This window comes from Arvicanthis niloticus, chromosome 4 (assembly GCF_011762505.2).
Source record: "Arvicanthis niloticus isolate mArvNil1 chromosome 4, mArvNil1.pat.X, whole genome shotgun sequence".
Taxonomy (NCBI): domain Eukaryota; kingdom Metazoa; phylum Chordata; class Mammalia; order Rodentia; family Muridae; genus Arvicanthis; species Arvicanthis niloticus.
In genome coordinates, this window is record NC_047661.1 from 92174387 (window position 1) to 92190389 (window position 16003).

Sequence of the window (16003 nt, forward strand, 5' to 3'; positions counted from 1 at the left end):
GGGGGGAAGGAATAGGGGTTCTGGGGAGGGGAAATGGGGAAAGGGAATGATATCTGTATTGTAAATAATTAAAATATCCAAAAAATATGCTATGAAATTTTTTTATAAATTAAAATATCATTTTCAGACTTACTATTACCAAAGCTTTCTTTCTCTTCACATAGAAGAAATTAATGTCTTGTGAGAAGAACTATAACAGTTTACATCAATGTTTTAACTCTATTGTGCCACATGCATGGAGATATTGTCATGATGCAGGTTTTTAAATCACAAATCGTTCTTTTCCACTTAGCATTCATATTGAAGACACACGCTCTATACTATCTAAAATCTTTAATGTTCAACAGGAACATTACAAGTTTAAATAAGTTGAGGAAACATGAGAGAAATTAAAAACCTGTGAATAATCAAAAAAGTTTATATTATTAAAATACTAGTTTTCCTGGCTCTTGTGCATACAGCTTGGTAATGTAGACATATCTGAAATCTGATCCTTAAACCAATTCAGTAAAGTCATCAGCTTTTTCTATTGGTTTGAGAAAGGGTTGCTCTGTGTAATACAGACTGCTTTGGAATTAACAATCTTCCTGCCTCAGTCTACCAAATGCTACAATCACAGGAATTTGCCTACAGGCCTGCTTACTCTGACTTGTAATTTTATATGCTTTCTACTGGTTCTGTTTCCCTGAAGATCCCTAACTACTATGATAAGGCTAGAATTTCTGAGACTTTAGACGCACACCAAGTCCATTAAAATGCAAGAAATAGGTCCAAAGTGTAAAGATTAACCTTTTCAGCACAGTATAACTTACATATGTTATGCTTCAGTAACATTTGTTTTTTTTTTTTTTTTTTTTTTTTTTTTTTTTTGGTGGCTGTTTCCAGCCATAGGATGGGTTTATAGTCACCCATTGTGCCTTGATCTCTATTTTTTTTGATGGTCAATGAAATATAGTGCTATTTTTTTTCCAATTCAAATGTCACTCTTACTTCTGTTCAAGTCTTTCACCTACTTTGTGTGCAGATGAAGTGATGATGTTTATGTTCCTAGTATTGTTTTATACAATTTTTGTAATATCGCCTCCCTGGTTACAAAACTTCCTTCAACCAAATGAAAGGCAGGTATTTTCTACCCTTGTGTGGTTAGATTTCAAATTCTTGCTGTCATCTACTTTGTGGTCCCCCTTTCCCTCAATCACTAGTGGTTTTGGTGTCTAGGAATTAACACGAAGCTGAGGAGACTGCTCAGTGCCAAAGGAACTTGTAAAAATGCGAGGATATGAGGTAGATCTCCAGAACTCATGGAGTTGGATTTTCTATGAGTAGTTTGCCATTCTAATCCCAGTAATCCTACAACAAGATTGGAATGTGAGACCAGAGAATTTCTGGAAACTTACCTAGTAACTAACATAGTAACTAACAAGAGGCCCTGTCTCAAACAAGATAGAAGGTGACAACTGAAACCCAAGATTGTCTTCTGTCCCTGACCTGTAAGCATATGGGTCACTTTAATTGCTTTTTTTTTTTTTTTTCTCACTCACCTAAATGAGTAGAGAGGTAGGTTTCATTTCTGCTTTCTCCAGTTACTTAATTCTCCTGCACATATTGAATAAGTTTCTTCTTTTATAAATGTTATCTCTCTCCCTCTCTCTCCCTCTGTTTGTGTGTGTGTGTCTGCATGTTTCTGATGAATTTATTTTTTCCTGTGGGTGTACTTGTGTATTTCAATTCCAATTCAGTTTTGTTTTTACTACAACAAACATTAAGTAAGTCATAAAATCGGATATTAAGTCTTCTCACGCCGGGCGGCGGTGGCGCACGCCTTTAATCCCAGCACTTGGGAGGGAGAGGCAGGCGGATTTCTGAGTTCGAGGCCAGCCTGATCTACCGAGTGAGTTCCAGGACAGCCAAGGCTATACAGAGAAGCCCTGTCTCGAAAAACCAAAAAAAAAAAAAAAAAAAAAAAAAAAAAAAAAAAAAAAGTCTTCTCACATGTTCATTCCTTCAAGTTTGCTTTGTTGTGTCTATTTTATTTAATTCAAAAATATATATCATAAAAGTAACTTTGTCAATTTTTATACTGAAGGTATTTTTGGATCTTAACTGAGATTATTAATTGGAAAGAATTAAATTACTGCTACCATTTACTGCTACCATTGTCTCCATTTATTAACTAAATACTTTTTAGCATGCTTTGTAATTAACCTTACAGTGTTTAAAGATTCATGGAGTTTATTAGTAAGCATATATTTATTTTTTGTATTTATGTGTGTGGGATGTGAATGCCCATGAAGGCCAGAAAACATAAGATCTTCTGTTGCTGGAGTTATAAGGGAATTGGGACTGCAAGGCTTGCACACTGGAAATGGAACTCCATTCTTTTGCAAGATCTTTACACGTTCCTAATTACCCCTTAAGCCATCTCTCTAGCCTCAGTAAATAAATATTTAATACAAGCTAAATATATTTTTAGGATTCATTTATTTTTTAATCATGTGATATTCTATAGAGGAGGGGAAAATTCCCATTTTTGTATTTTCTTGTAAGCATGATGAACATACTTTTAGTTCAGGTATACTTTGGGAAACTCCCTTTATCTTCCATGTAAGCACTAATGCCACCCATAAGTAAACAAGCATTCCTTTCTCACTGTTGTTCTTTCTCTTTTCATTATGATGATACATTGACTAAGCATTATGTTCAAATGAGGAGTACAAGCTATGACTACAGAAACCTGCCTCTTTTCCCTCAACTTTTTAAAATTAATTATTTATTTATTTACAGCCTAAATGTTGCCCCCTATCAATCCCCCCTCACAAAGTTCCTTTCCCCCACTCCGCCACCCCATGCCATCTCTTTCACCTCTGAAAGGGCACCGCCCCTCCAACCCCCTTCCCTCCTGGTATATCAAGTCTCTACAGGATTAGGCATATCCTCTCCCGCTGAGGCCAGACATAGCAGCCCTTTGCTACTTATATATTGGGCAGAGGGGCTCCTTCCAAGCCCTGTAAGTATTTTGGTTGGTGGCTCAGTCTCTGGGAGCCGTCTCCTGGAGGGCCTTCAATCCTTTGCCTAACTCTTCCATAAGGGTCCAGTGATTCATAATTGAGTATGGAATTTTTGTAAAATTTTCATAGTGAAGATTATTTTTAGTATCTTATTTTTGGATGTCATACTTGAAAACAATAAGTAAGTTTGGTTAAATACTGAAGCATTCTTATAATTTTGTTTTTGTTTAGGCTGTTGTTATGGTAAAATAAATTATCAAAATTTAAAATAGTCAACTGAGTTTTCATTCATGGAATATTCTACTCTTTATTCAAATATGTTATGCATTTATGTGTGGTTGAACTTGTTTTACCAAAGGACTAGCTGTATTTATTTGTATGTATTTTATTATTGTATGTATCATGGATGAGTTCCTGAATATATGGCACAACCTTGAGGATACTTTCTTACTTTTTGATAACATGCCATTGTACATAGTCATTGAGACTCTTCTTTTGTCAACCACTGTCTTGCATTGTGATAATATACTTGTTTTGTTTTTTAAATTTGAGAGGGCAACAGGATTGCTCAGTTGGCACAGTGATTTGCATAAAAGCAAGATGACCTGAATTTGATCCCTGTAACCAAGGTAAAAATGGAAGGGGTAATAATTACCTGTAGCACTTGAACTAAAGTGAAGCCTTGTGAGATTTCTTCCATCAACATTGGGGTGTCAATTGGTGTTATCATTGTATAGGGCTTTAGGTGAACATATATTTAATATTTCATAAATATTAATATTTTACTATTCCATGGGTGCAGGTTCCCTATCATACATAGAAGAGGCTATGTTGGAACATATATCCTGAGCATCTGTGTCTTACATTCCTTCTGCTCTCTCTTCAGTGATAGTTCCCGAGACTTAGGTATATGAGTTCTATTGTGAATATATCAACTAGCACTGGGCAATATATAGACAGTTGTTCTTTGCAATTTGACTAGTTGTAGAATTCTATTATAGTCTTCCTTTGCTGCAAAAGAAAGCTTCTTTGATGAGGGGTTTTATACTGTTTTAGGCATATGGAAGCAAAGAGAGGAAGAACTGATCTTATCTTGACTCTTCTCCAAGAAGTCTTCTCCAAGAATCCAGCTTCCTGATGGTGGGTTATCTAATATCATTTGGTCAGCCCTAAACACACACACACACACACACACACACACACACACACACACACACACACACACGTGCACACGCACGCATGCACACACACACACACATGTGCAGGCACATATGCATGCAAGCCACTAAATGGTTACAGCAGGTTGATTTATGTACATCTGTGTGTGCTGAGTGTATAAAGTTGTAAAAACTAAAGAAGAACAGGTCAGGAATTTGTGAGGGAGTCTAAAAGAATGCAGCAGGCACTAAAGGGGGAAGAGTGTGCAACGTACATGATGCAAATACAGTACTTATGTATGAAGTTATAAGAATAAATAAAATAAATTATATTTAATAAGTATATATAATATATAATTAATATAATATATGAAATAAATTATATAAGTTATAAGGATAAATAAAATAAATTTAAAAAATAAAGTGGAAGAAAGAACTAACTCTACAAAATTATTCTCTGATCTTACATGAAACAGACCAATAATAATAATAATAGCCACAATAATAATCAATACAGCTATCTGGCCTTGAAAAATTGTATTTATCTGAAAGAAACACTCATAGATATTTTTAGCATGTGCATGTGATATTTTTATTCATACACTATATTCTATAAAATTTCAGAAAATGAATGTTTTTAATGTCAGAATCTCCTCTTCTAGAAGTTTGGCTATGATTAAATGTTCTCTTATTTTCAATTTCAAGAAAATAATATTGTTCTTCATGCTCACTACCCTTTTAAATCTTTAAGAGGTTAATGAGCATTGTCTCTTCGTGGCCTTTGTTAAAGCATGTTCTACTTTTTAATCTACCTTCATAAATCTATCAGAATCAAGTCTTTAATTACTCTCACTGCTTTTCTCTGAACTCTATCCAGTTTTTCTACATACTTCTAAGATAGTGACCTTAGAAATTAGTTCTATAATCCACGTGTGAGCTCAGCAGAGTCCTGAAGACAGAACCTGTCATTTGCATACTTTATAACATAAGTCTTTAACAAAAGAAGGGAACTCCATTTGTTTCTAGTTGATGTTTAATGTTTTGGTTCACCATGACTTTGACAAGTGTCTTTTTTCTTCTCCTCCCTCTAACCTTTATGTCACTGTTGCCTTTTGTGCCTTTCAACACCATTTATGGGATATCTACTTGCATGCTTTATCTCTGCCACCCAGTCTATAGTTGTACTTTATGTAACAAACATAAAAAAAAGAAACCACCTTTATTGGTAATTTATGTGTATTAATCTCAAATAGTAATAAGGGCACTATTATTATTTTATCTTATTCATGGAGGAATCACAGAAAATTGAGTAACATTCTTCATCTCCACTTACTCATTTTTATGGGCTTTTAAAAATAAGCTTAATGGAAAAACAGCTGTCTCATAAAAATATAGTCTTATTTGCTTGCTATTCATAGTGCAATGACTTCCTTTTGCTATTAGGCCATACTCCTAAAATTCTTAACATCTTGTACATAACCTTGGAAGCACCTCGAGAAAGGGATTTTGTGTCTCTGTGTTACTGTTACATCCCTAGGGCATAAGAGGGTGTGCCGGCTGAGTCTTTTCTGACTTTCCAGTCTTGACTTTTTTTCTTCTTATTCTTAATCTTTAAGCTTTGGGTAAATTCACTTTCTACAGTTTGTCCCAGTTTAACGATTTTGTCATTCTGGCTGCTCTTCTAGTATGCATTTTGTTCCTGTCACTCTCTAAGTTAGACATCTATATGTCCTTATTCTAATTGTCAGCTTTCCAGAGAAACCTAACTGTATACAAAGTCTTGTCATGTTGAAAATGTTGATTATGTACATTTCTTTTCAACTATTTTCAAAGGCATCACCATATCCTAAAATTGATCATGGTGGGTTTCTTAAGCTGTCAGAACAGACAAACTTTCCAAATTGATATTAATTTGTTTCCTTCTGCCAAGACTCTCAAGAAACATAGATGACAGAAGTTTTTCCAATTCTCCTGGACGAGGCTGTTCATTTACTATTTGCTGAATATAATCTTAATACTAATTAATAAATGGTGACTCTAAATACCATTGATATATTTCCATTATATCATACAAATTTTATCTTGTGTTTTTTCTCTGTGTCCTTAATATGCAGAACAAGTATCTGGATATAAAAAATTATTGATTCTAAAAGTAAATCAACATGTTATCAGGAGAAATGAACATTCTAATGTAGGATTTACAAAAAGTATGACGGAAGAAGGGTTGCTACCTTCATCAGTTACTTTCTGTTGCACATCAAATTATTACAATTTGTACAGCTTAAAAACATGGTTATTTTTGCAAAAGCTAGCTCAGCTAGATTTTCTATTTAGAATTTTACAGGGCTGCAGTTGAAAGTTACAATTGGAACTTTCAAGGGAGTATTTCTGAAGTCCCTTACAAGGCTTGTAGAAATCATCTCCCAGTACTGATAAAGCTTTAGGCACCCACTGATATTTTTAGTTGTTAGTCAGAATTCCTTTCCTACAAGTCTAAGGTCTCTTGCAATTCTCTGAAGTCACATGTTATAATGAATATTTTTGACATTCTCTCATATTTTATTAAGAAAGCAAGCAGAATACCTGGAGTGAATGCATTGTCAACATAGCATCTTGCAGTTACTGAGATGATTCCATGAGTAGGTTTCCTCTGCTTCTCTGACTCAACTCATAAGAAGCAATCACAGGTCTTATCCATATTAATGGGAGGAAACTGAACATAGAAAGAAAAAGATTGTGAAAGAGGAAGATGAAGACATTTACAACTGGAACTGTTACTGTAGGAAAGAATGACATTAACTTATGAAGTAAATATTTTTAAAGTTCATATTCACTATAGCAGATTATGTAACAGGGGACTATAGAATTACAGAAGTATAGAAACAATCTAACCCCTGAGTCAGAGTTGCCGTTAGGATTGCTTATTCAGTAGTTCTAGTAAAGGAAGACATAGACTTGATTTTTTTTCTATGTGATTTTTATGGGATGGATAGAAGTGTATACTTCTACCAGTTTAACAAAAACAACACAATTTCCATTTACTTTCAGTAAAAAATGGACTTTGAAATTTTATTGTTTTCATTTTCTTTTTGTTGTATTAACAATAGATTCAAGACTTCAATATCACTATCACATCTTTGTTTTCACATAAGGAAGAGCTGTAGAAATGTTATATCTGGACCAAAGGCACACTGTCTTCATGGTCTTTATTACACTGGATTTTACAGTAAAATTAGCAAATCAGAAGAAATAAACTTTGTCAAGAAATGCCTGTATTGTTCATTCTTAATTTAAACAAGGATTCTTCTTTTATTCAGATCGCTGCTCCTTGTGTTTATTCATGTTAAATGAGCAGAACTCTTTACAGCATGACTGTTGAGATATATTCAAAGTATGGTTGGCTTTGTACTGTCCTCCACCCCAAAACTTTTCTTGTTGCATTTATTATTCTCAAACCTAAAAAAAGAAGAAGAAATATTCAAAATAAAGTAAAAATCAAGACAGTAATGTTTTGACTCATTTAGAATCTCTCTCTCTCTCTCTCTCTCTCTCTCTGTGTGTGTGTGTGTGTGTGTGTCTTGCTTTCTCTTTTACTCTCATTCTTTCCCTGTTTTTTCTTTTTTCTTCCCTCTCTCCATCAAGGTGTCATTATTTATTTTGATTTAGGCAGCCTAGGAATCTCTATGTAGCCGAGCTGGCCTCAAATAATAATCTCAGCCTTGGCTAACAAGTATTCTGTTTATTAAAAACACATTTTAATAACTACTTTATTTTACTGGAGAAACTATAGAACATAATTATCTATTAATGTTCTTGACAGAACACATAATATTATTCTATGTACTGGGGATGTAGCTTAGTTGGTAGGATACTTGCCTAGCATTCATAAAGTCCTGGGTTCAAACCTGAGCACTTTGTAAATCGGGCATAGTGGTACATGGCTATTATTTCAGAATTTGGAGAAGAAGCAGAGGGTCAATGTTCACTGTAACCCCCAGCTATATAAAAGTCCAAAGCAAGTCCTGAATGCAAGGCACCTTAAGAAAATTCTAAACTCAAAGTTTGATTTTTTAATTTAATTTTATATTTTATTGTACATTTAATTAATTTACAGTACAGATGTCATCCCCTTTCCCCAGTTGCCCTCCCTAGAACCCCCTATTCTATACCCCCTCTTCTTTTATGCTTTTATATCATTTTGATTACAAGCATGAAATAAGGTCAGTTCGAGGTTGAGGGTCTAGCAATACAATAGATGCAAATAGATGAGGAACAAGCAATACAATAAACACAAATAGTCAAAGAAATAGCAAGGCATTAAACCCAGTTATGTGAACACTCCCATGATCACTATTTCTAAAGGCTTATCAGAATGATCAAAGTATCTGAGCCTGCTTCCCCATTCTAGCCCATGGTCATTTTCATCAGAGTGATCAAAGTATCTGAGCCTGCTTCCCCATTCTAGCCCATGGTCATTTTCATGTCTGAAGCCTACTTCCTTGTTCTAGTCTAAAATTTAGAATCCTGTCTGAAATTACTTCTTTGTTCTGGCCTAATAATTACATTTCTGCCTGAGATTACTTCTTTGTTCTAACCTACAATTTAGACTCCTACCTGAAATTACTTCTTTGTTCTAGTCTAATGTCAGATTCCTGTTTGAAGCCTACTTCCTTGTCATTGGCCAATGTCATATTCCTGCCAAACAGCCCTTTCCCTTGTCCTTGGCCCATGTCAGCTTCTTGCCAAGCAGCCCCAAAGTCTCTCCACCTCTCCCCTTTTTTTATTTTGTTAACAAGACTGAGCCAGTCTTAGGTCGTTCTGACAAGAGTGCCTTCCTTACTCATCATGGAATATGCATTATCAAAGGCAATGCACTTCTGTCTTAGGTTGGTAAGGCTCTGTGCAGAATCTTACCTATCCTTGGCTTGCCAGCCTGTTAATTTAATAACTTTGTCTGAGGGTCCATTTTCAGTTTTAAGCCATGTACTTTGGCTGCCAACATGTTGATGTTGTTAAAAATAAGCTTTAACATGATGGGCAGGAATAAAGTATTCCCAGGACAAGAAGGGCTAGCCTGATAAAGTTATATATGCCATTCCTGAGGTTTGTCCAAAATGGAAATACTGTACTCAGGCCATGGATAATTTTATCAGCATTATCTGCAGCATCAAAGGTCAACAGAGCAGCATTTTTTAAATTCATAATTTCATTGTGCAAAGTTAAGACACCCAGTTAGGTATTAGGATTATGTCAAATATCCTACAGGTGCTTTAAACTTTTTTTTAATTATAATGACAATCATTGTGAATTTCAAAAGTAACACTACTCCAATAATATTTGTCATGATATTTGGGTGGGATGGCTCCTAACTCTTTTTTTTTTTTTTTGATATTTTATTTACACTTCAGATGCTGGGATGGCTCCTAACTCTTGAACCCTGAATTTCCTTCATATAATTTGAATGGGTTATAGAGCATCATTCATTGTTCCAGATACCTATATGAATCCTTTTGTATCCTCAATACATTAGTAACATATTTTTTGCTAGACGGTTAACAAAAATGTTGGGAACTAGGCTGAGTCCCTGTTTGGGCGGCCAAAAATGTTGCGGCCTGAGCAAAATGTTGAGGCCCGGGCTGCCCCTCCTTTGGTGGTCACTGTATCCCGGTCCAAGCTGCCGCTCCGTCTGCGGGTCAGGGTTCAGCAAGAGAGAGAGTGAGGACGGGCTCGAAGAATGGAGACCAGACAGAGTGTGTTTCAATCCCATTTATTCTTCAGTCTCTCTTCCTCTAAGTGTCTCATTCTCTGTCCTCTCTCTGTCTGTGTCTGATTCTCTCCATCTGCCTCTGCCTTTTATATATGTCTCACTTCTAAGCCATGCCTTTTGGTTACACCTTTAATCATGCCCTTAGTTCTTGTCTCTAAATCTGATCTCTACACTTCTAGGTCACACTCTTAAGTTACACACCTTTAATCTCACACATCTTTAATCTCACGAACCCAAGGTATTTAAACCAAGATTATCAGAGTGTGCTCAGCTGTTGTAGGCTATTGTAATCCAAGTCTCATGTCAGGGTATATGGCTCAAGATGGCTGCAAAGCCGATAGGCACTTTCTGCTAAAAGTCGGCCCCCAACAGGAACATATGTCTAATTCAGCTCCCCAGTCACCCTTGTCAGGGTACTCAGCAAGCTCACAGGTCAGCCTCATTCTTTGTCTCAGCAATAGTATGTCTCACCAATCATTTTAAAGTTCCATTGGCTTCTTCCACAATACCTTGTCTTGAGGATTATACACAATACCCATAATAAATTGTTGACAAAAAGTCTCAACTGCTCAACTACAGTTGCTAGATCCATTACCTGTTTAATGTTATTTCCTCTCCCATTCCCCCCCCCCCAAGATCCCTTATCCTCTTGTCCCTCCTCCTATTACTATGAGAATGTGCTCCCACCATCCTCTAATTCCTGCCTCCGTGCTCTCGAATTCCCCAACACTAGGGAATCCAAACTTTCAGGCACCAAGGCCCTCCACTTCTGCTGATGCCTGACAAGGTCACCTTCAACTACCTATACAGGTGAAGCCATGAGTACCTCCCTTTGTGTTCTCAGCCTGGAGATTTTAGAGTGGCTACTCCAGCTTGTTTCTTAGGACCATTTGATTGAAAAATTGTTTTCCTGCCTTTTACTCTAAAGTAGAGTCTGTCTTTGTCACTGAGGTGGGTTTCCTGTATGCAGCAAAATTCTGGGTCCTGTTTACATATCCAGTCCATTAGCCTATGTCTTTTAATTGGGGAATTGAGTCCATTGATGTTAAGAGATATTAAGGAACAGTGATTGTTGCTTCCTGTTATTTTTGTTATTGGAGGTGGAATTATCTTTGTGTGGCTATTTTCTTTTGGATTTGTTAGAAGAGGATTACTTTCTTGCTTTTTCTAGGGTATAATTTCCTTCCTTGTATTGGAGCTTTCCTGCTATTATCCTTTGTAGTGCTGGGTATGGGGAAAGATATTGTGTAAATTTGGATTTGTTGTGGAATGTCTTGGTTTCTCCATCTATGGTAATTGAGAGTTTTGCTGGGTATAGTAGCCTGGGCTGGCATTTGTGTTCTCTTAGGGTCTGTATGACATATATCCAGCATCTTCTCGTTTTTATCGTATCTGGTGAGAAGTATGGTGTAATTCTGATAGCTCTGCCTTTATATGTTACTTGGCCTTTCTCCCTTACTGCATTTAATATTCTATCTTTGTTTTGTGCATTTAGTGTTTTGATTATTATGTGATAGGAGGTATTTCTTTTCTGCTTTAGTCTATTTGGCATTCTATAGGCTTCTTGTATGTTTATGGGCATCTCGTGCTTTAGATTAGGGAAGTTTTCTTCTATAATTTTGTTGAAGATATTTATTAGCTTTTTTAAGTTGAGAATCTTCACTCTCATCTATACCTATTATCCTTAGGTTTGGTTTTCTCATTGTGTCCTAGATTTCCTAGATGTTTTGTGTTAAGAACTTTTCGAATCTTGCATTTTCTTTGACACTTGTGTCAATATTTTCTATGGTATCTTCTGCACCTGAGATTCTTTCTTCTATCTCTTGTACTCTGTTGGTAATGCTTGCATCTATGACTCCTGATTTCTTTCCTAGGTTTTCTATCTCATGGGTAGTCTCCCTTTGTGATTTGTTTATTGTTTCTACTTCCATTTTTATGTCCTGGATGGTTTTATTCAATTCCTCCACCTGTTTGGTTATGTTCTATTGTAATTTTTTAAGGGATTTTTTGTGTTTCCTCTTTAAGTGCTTCTACCTGTTTACCTGTGTTCTCCTCAAATTATTTGAGAGTGTTATTTATGTCCTTCTTAATGTACTCTATCATCATCTTTAGAAGTGATTTTACATCTGAATCTTGCTTTTCTAGTGATATGGGGAATTCAGGACTTTCTAGTATGGGAGAACTGGTGCCAGGAACCCTGGGTTGCTGATGCTTATGTTCTTGCTCTTGCCTTTTACCATCTGGATCTCCTTAGTGCTACCTGCCCTGTCTATGACTGGAGCCTGTCCTCCCTACTATCTTGGTTGTATCAGAACTGTGTGGGTGGTTGTTACTACTGGGGTTAGAGCTGAGGCCCAAGATCTGCTCAGTGCTCAGGCACAGACAGGAAAGAACTAGTGCACCAGGCCAGGAGTGAATTCCTGGGTCCTAGTGGGTCCCAGTTACTCCGTGTTTGGAGCGGGTGTTGTTGTCTCCTTACCTAAGACACTGCCTGGGTTAGAGCTCCTGGGAGGCCTGCTTCCTCTGGGTTCTGTGAGATTGGGTGCAGAGCTGCCATCTGGGATCTGCTCAGTCAAGTTTGAGCTTTTTTTTCTTTCTGTTTCTCTTTTTAAAAATGTTATAAAAAATCCTTATTCTGCTTTCCTGCACTTAAGCCAAGTAAATATTTGTACCTTATCAGAACTGGCAAGGTCTGAAAGCAAGGGACTATTTTGCGGTGAAACCAACCAACAAAGAGAAAACCAGCATGATAATTCCAGCCACTCATATCAATAGAGTAAGAGTTTGTAATAAGAAATTTGAACTTGAACATAATATGTTTTAAATCATCTTGCCAGACCCTGTTAGCATTCACCAGGACTATTATGTATTTGTGAAATTTTTATTGGCTGGAGTAAGTTGATAACCATGTGCTAATGAGCCTCTTGCCTGATAAAGCTGTGCAGGTCAGCAGATGAAAGAGCCCCTGCTTTTCAAAGCCCAGTTACCATGTGTGCTTACTATGGTCGAATTGGAAAGCAGTGTTTCATTTGCTGTTTTGCTTCTTTTCTTTTTGCTTCTTCTTCTCAAGGTGTACTTCATCAGTTTTTGTACCATTATGAAAAAAAAAAAGACATTGTTCAGGAAGAGCTCTGTTTAGGCTAACATTCTGTGCTTCTAAAATGGGGCGGAGGCTCCTGTCTACACCTGATGGTTGAGTGACTGTTGCATAGTAACTTCTATTTCAACATTAGTGTTTTAATTTGACTGAATTTGAGTTATGAAAATGAACTGTATATCATGGAAGATGCAGGAACATGGATCATGCAAAGATCCTTGGCTTGTGGTGGATGACTTAGAGAGCTTCTTTCCATAAAGGAATATCTGACTGTGGCATGGATTCCTGTTGCACTTCAAATAATGCCTTTAAGGAAATTGCTTTAATGCACATCTCTCTGAGTAAACTATTAAATTCTTATAAATTTTGCAGCATGAGATGATTTTCTGCTCTGTGAAAAGAAGGCATTACTGAATTATCACTAACAGTCCATCTCTTCTGAGCATTGGATTGTGCTATTGCCATTTTCCCTGTTTTTTTTTCTTGCAAAATTTGATTGCTTCTCCTACTGAAATAGAAAACTGCTACTCTCATAAATTTAAAATGAGTGTTTGAATTAACGATATATTTTGTTTCTTTCCTGCCTTAAACAATGCGATGCTATGAGATGTTTTTTCCCAACAAATTAAAATATCGAGCCAGATACTTGATTAAAAGAATCTTTTGTCATCAGTGTTCTCCTATTTTCCACCCTTATTTTCTTCAAATCTCTTTTTCTTATTTATTCACCAGCCTTTACCAATTTCATTCACCACTATGTTTACAGCACTCGGACTTGCACCCTGTTAGCACTGAAACCTCCTTTCAAAAAGTCGAATAGAAGGGTTCTGTTTAGGAAATCATTTTAAAAATGTCAGGAGCAAGCCTTTGCCTGTCTCCCCAGTGCTCTGAGAGATGCCAGGTACCCTCACTGTGGTTCCCAAAGTGGACCACAGATTCAAGTACTGAACTGTAGACCCTTGTTCAGTATCCCCCACTGAAAGTCAGAGTAAACAGTGGAGATCAAAATGGCTTTTCTGAACTCACATTTCAGCATGTTGAGCCACCACTATGGAATGTTTGGGATTCTATTAATACAGAAGCTTTATAGCTTTAAAAGAAAGTATGCTTTCAGTACCAAAAAGGTGGCTTCTGTATTTTCAAGGGGTGAAAATGGTACAGAAATTTGGTCTAAGTTATAGCAAGTGAGTGAATCATAAATTTTGTCATAAATAAGTAAGGGACTATTTTATAAGCTTTAATTAGAAAATATATGCTTAGATATAACATTAAAAACCATGAAGAAAGAAACACTAATGAACACAGGAAAGTGCATCTGTGAATCCATATGAAGCCTGTATGCTTTAGAAGACTTCATATTGATGATTTAGTGTGTCCTAAAAGCTTGAGGGACAAATGTGATAACATCATAAGTTTCATTGAATTGTTCAGTTAAAAATTATAGTTCTGATTAAATCTATAAGTACTCAAAAAGTTTTAGTAATGAATTTCATCAATGAAGAGTAGCAGTCTTAGCTTATATGTTTCTTTTTATTTTCTTTAATATCTTTCTCTCTGTGTCTCTCTCTTTCTGTCTGTCTCTCTGTCTGTCTCTCTGTTTCTCTCTCTGTTTCTCTCTCTCTCTCTCTCTCTCTCTCTCTCTCTCTCTCTCTCTCTTTCTTCCTTTCTTTTAAGACAGGGACTTGGGTGACCCAATGTAACTTTGTACTCATTGTGCAGCTAAGCATGACTTTGACCCAGAGCCTCTTGCAAATGGTGGGACACCATGCCTGTCCTATTTTGCTTTGCAGCATTCCTTCAGGGATTTCCTTCTGGAACTCATTCTCCTAAGAAGACCACACTTGTTTAACCTATATAACCTGTGTAACCTTTAGTATACTTATTACAGGTTGCAATGCACTATTCTGCTATGCTTATTTCCCTTACCAGTCTCTATGGCTTCTTAATGGACAAACCCTCGTACCCTTAGTTTTGGGGCTCATAATGTCTAGTGCAGAGGTTTCCCCTTGAATCTCATCTGCTGAATAAATATTTCGTTCCAAGTCAAGGATTATCCCAGATTACAGCCGAGCAATTGACTGAGAAGGAAATAGAGTCCTATTCTTCACTTTATCCCTCTTTTATTGCACAAGCGCACTGGCTGCCCTTAAGCCGATGTACATTCCTAATCCTGGCAATAGCAGAGAAGGAAGCCAGGCATCACAATAGGGTGAACATTCATATATGAACACTGTGTAAGAGATTTCAGAGTGATATACTGAAAATATTTGAAAATTCACTTTCAGAGTTTATTGATTGTAGTCAATTTAATGAAAATAAGGGTTGAGAGTAAGATGCTTGATACTAAATCATTAAGACCTGAGTTTAGATGCCTCTCCCCTATATAAAAGCCAGGTATGGTGTGTATGTAACACCAACACTCAGCACACACTCTAGCCAAAACAGTAAGCCCCAACTCCAGTGACAGCCTGTATCAAATAACTAGATAGATAGATAGATAGATAGATAGATAGATAGATAGATAGACAGACAGACAGACAGATAAAGTAAAGAGCATAGAAGAAAATTCAGATCCAACTCTGGTCTCCAAACACATATACACAGGTTAGTTCAGTTCTGTAATACATCACACACACACACACACACACACACACACACACACTAAAAAACAATAATGTGTTGACAGAATAATTAAAAGTATAGTTACAATAGAATGAATGTATAAGCACTTTCCCTAATCTATGGTCTAAGTTACATAGGTCATATGGATGAAGCTGAAAGCCATTTTTACTGACTTCAGAAGAGGGAGTGCTGAACTGGTATTGAGTCATTGCTTAAGAAAATAAATATGATAGGAGAGAGGACGTGACATTTTGTGGTGCATTCCTTAAATTCTCATGCCAAAACTTCTAGTTGCTCATTCTGTACTGTTAGGCATGATGCTTACTCTTTCTACATCTGAGACACAGAGGAG

At 36.4% G+C, this 16003-nt stretch overlaps 1 long non-coding RNA gene across 1 annotated transcript in view; it reads left to right on the forward strand.

Annotated features, from left to right (window-relative positions):
• LOC143441900 (uncharacterized) overlaps positions 1–16003 on the forward strand; it is a 104072-nt gene that overhangs the window by 87226 nt on the left and 843 nt on the right. The window contains exon 2 of the long non-coding RNA XR_013109653.1: positions 4065–4148. This is a non-coding gene — a long non-coding RNA (uncharacterized LOC143441900). The remainder of the gene's footprint in view (positions 1–4064; positions 4149–16003) is intronic.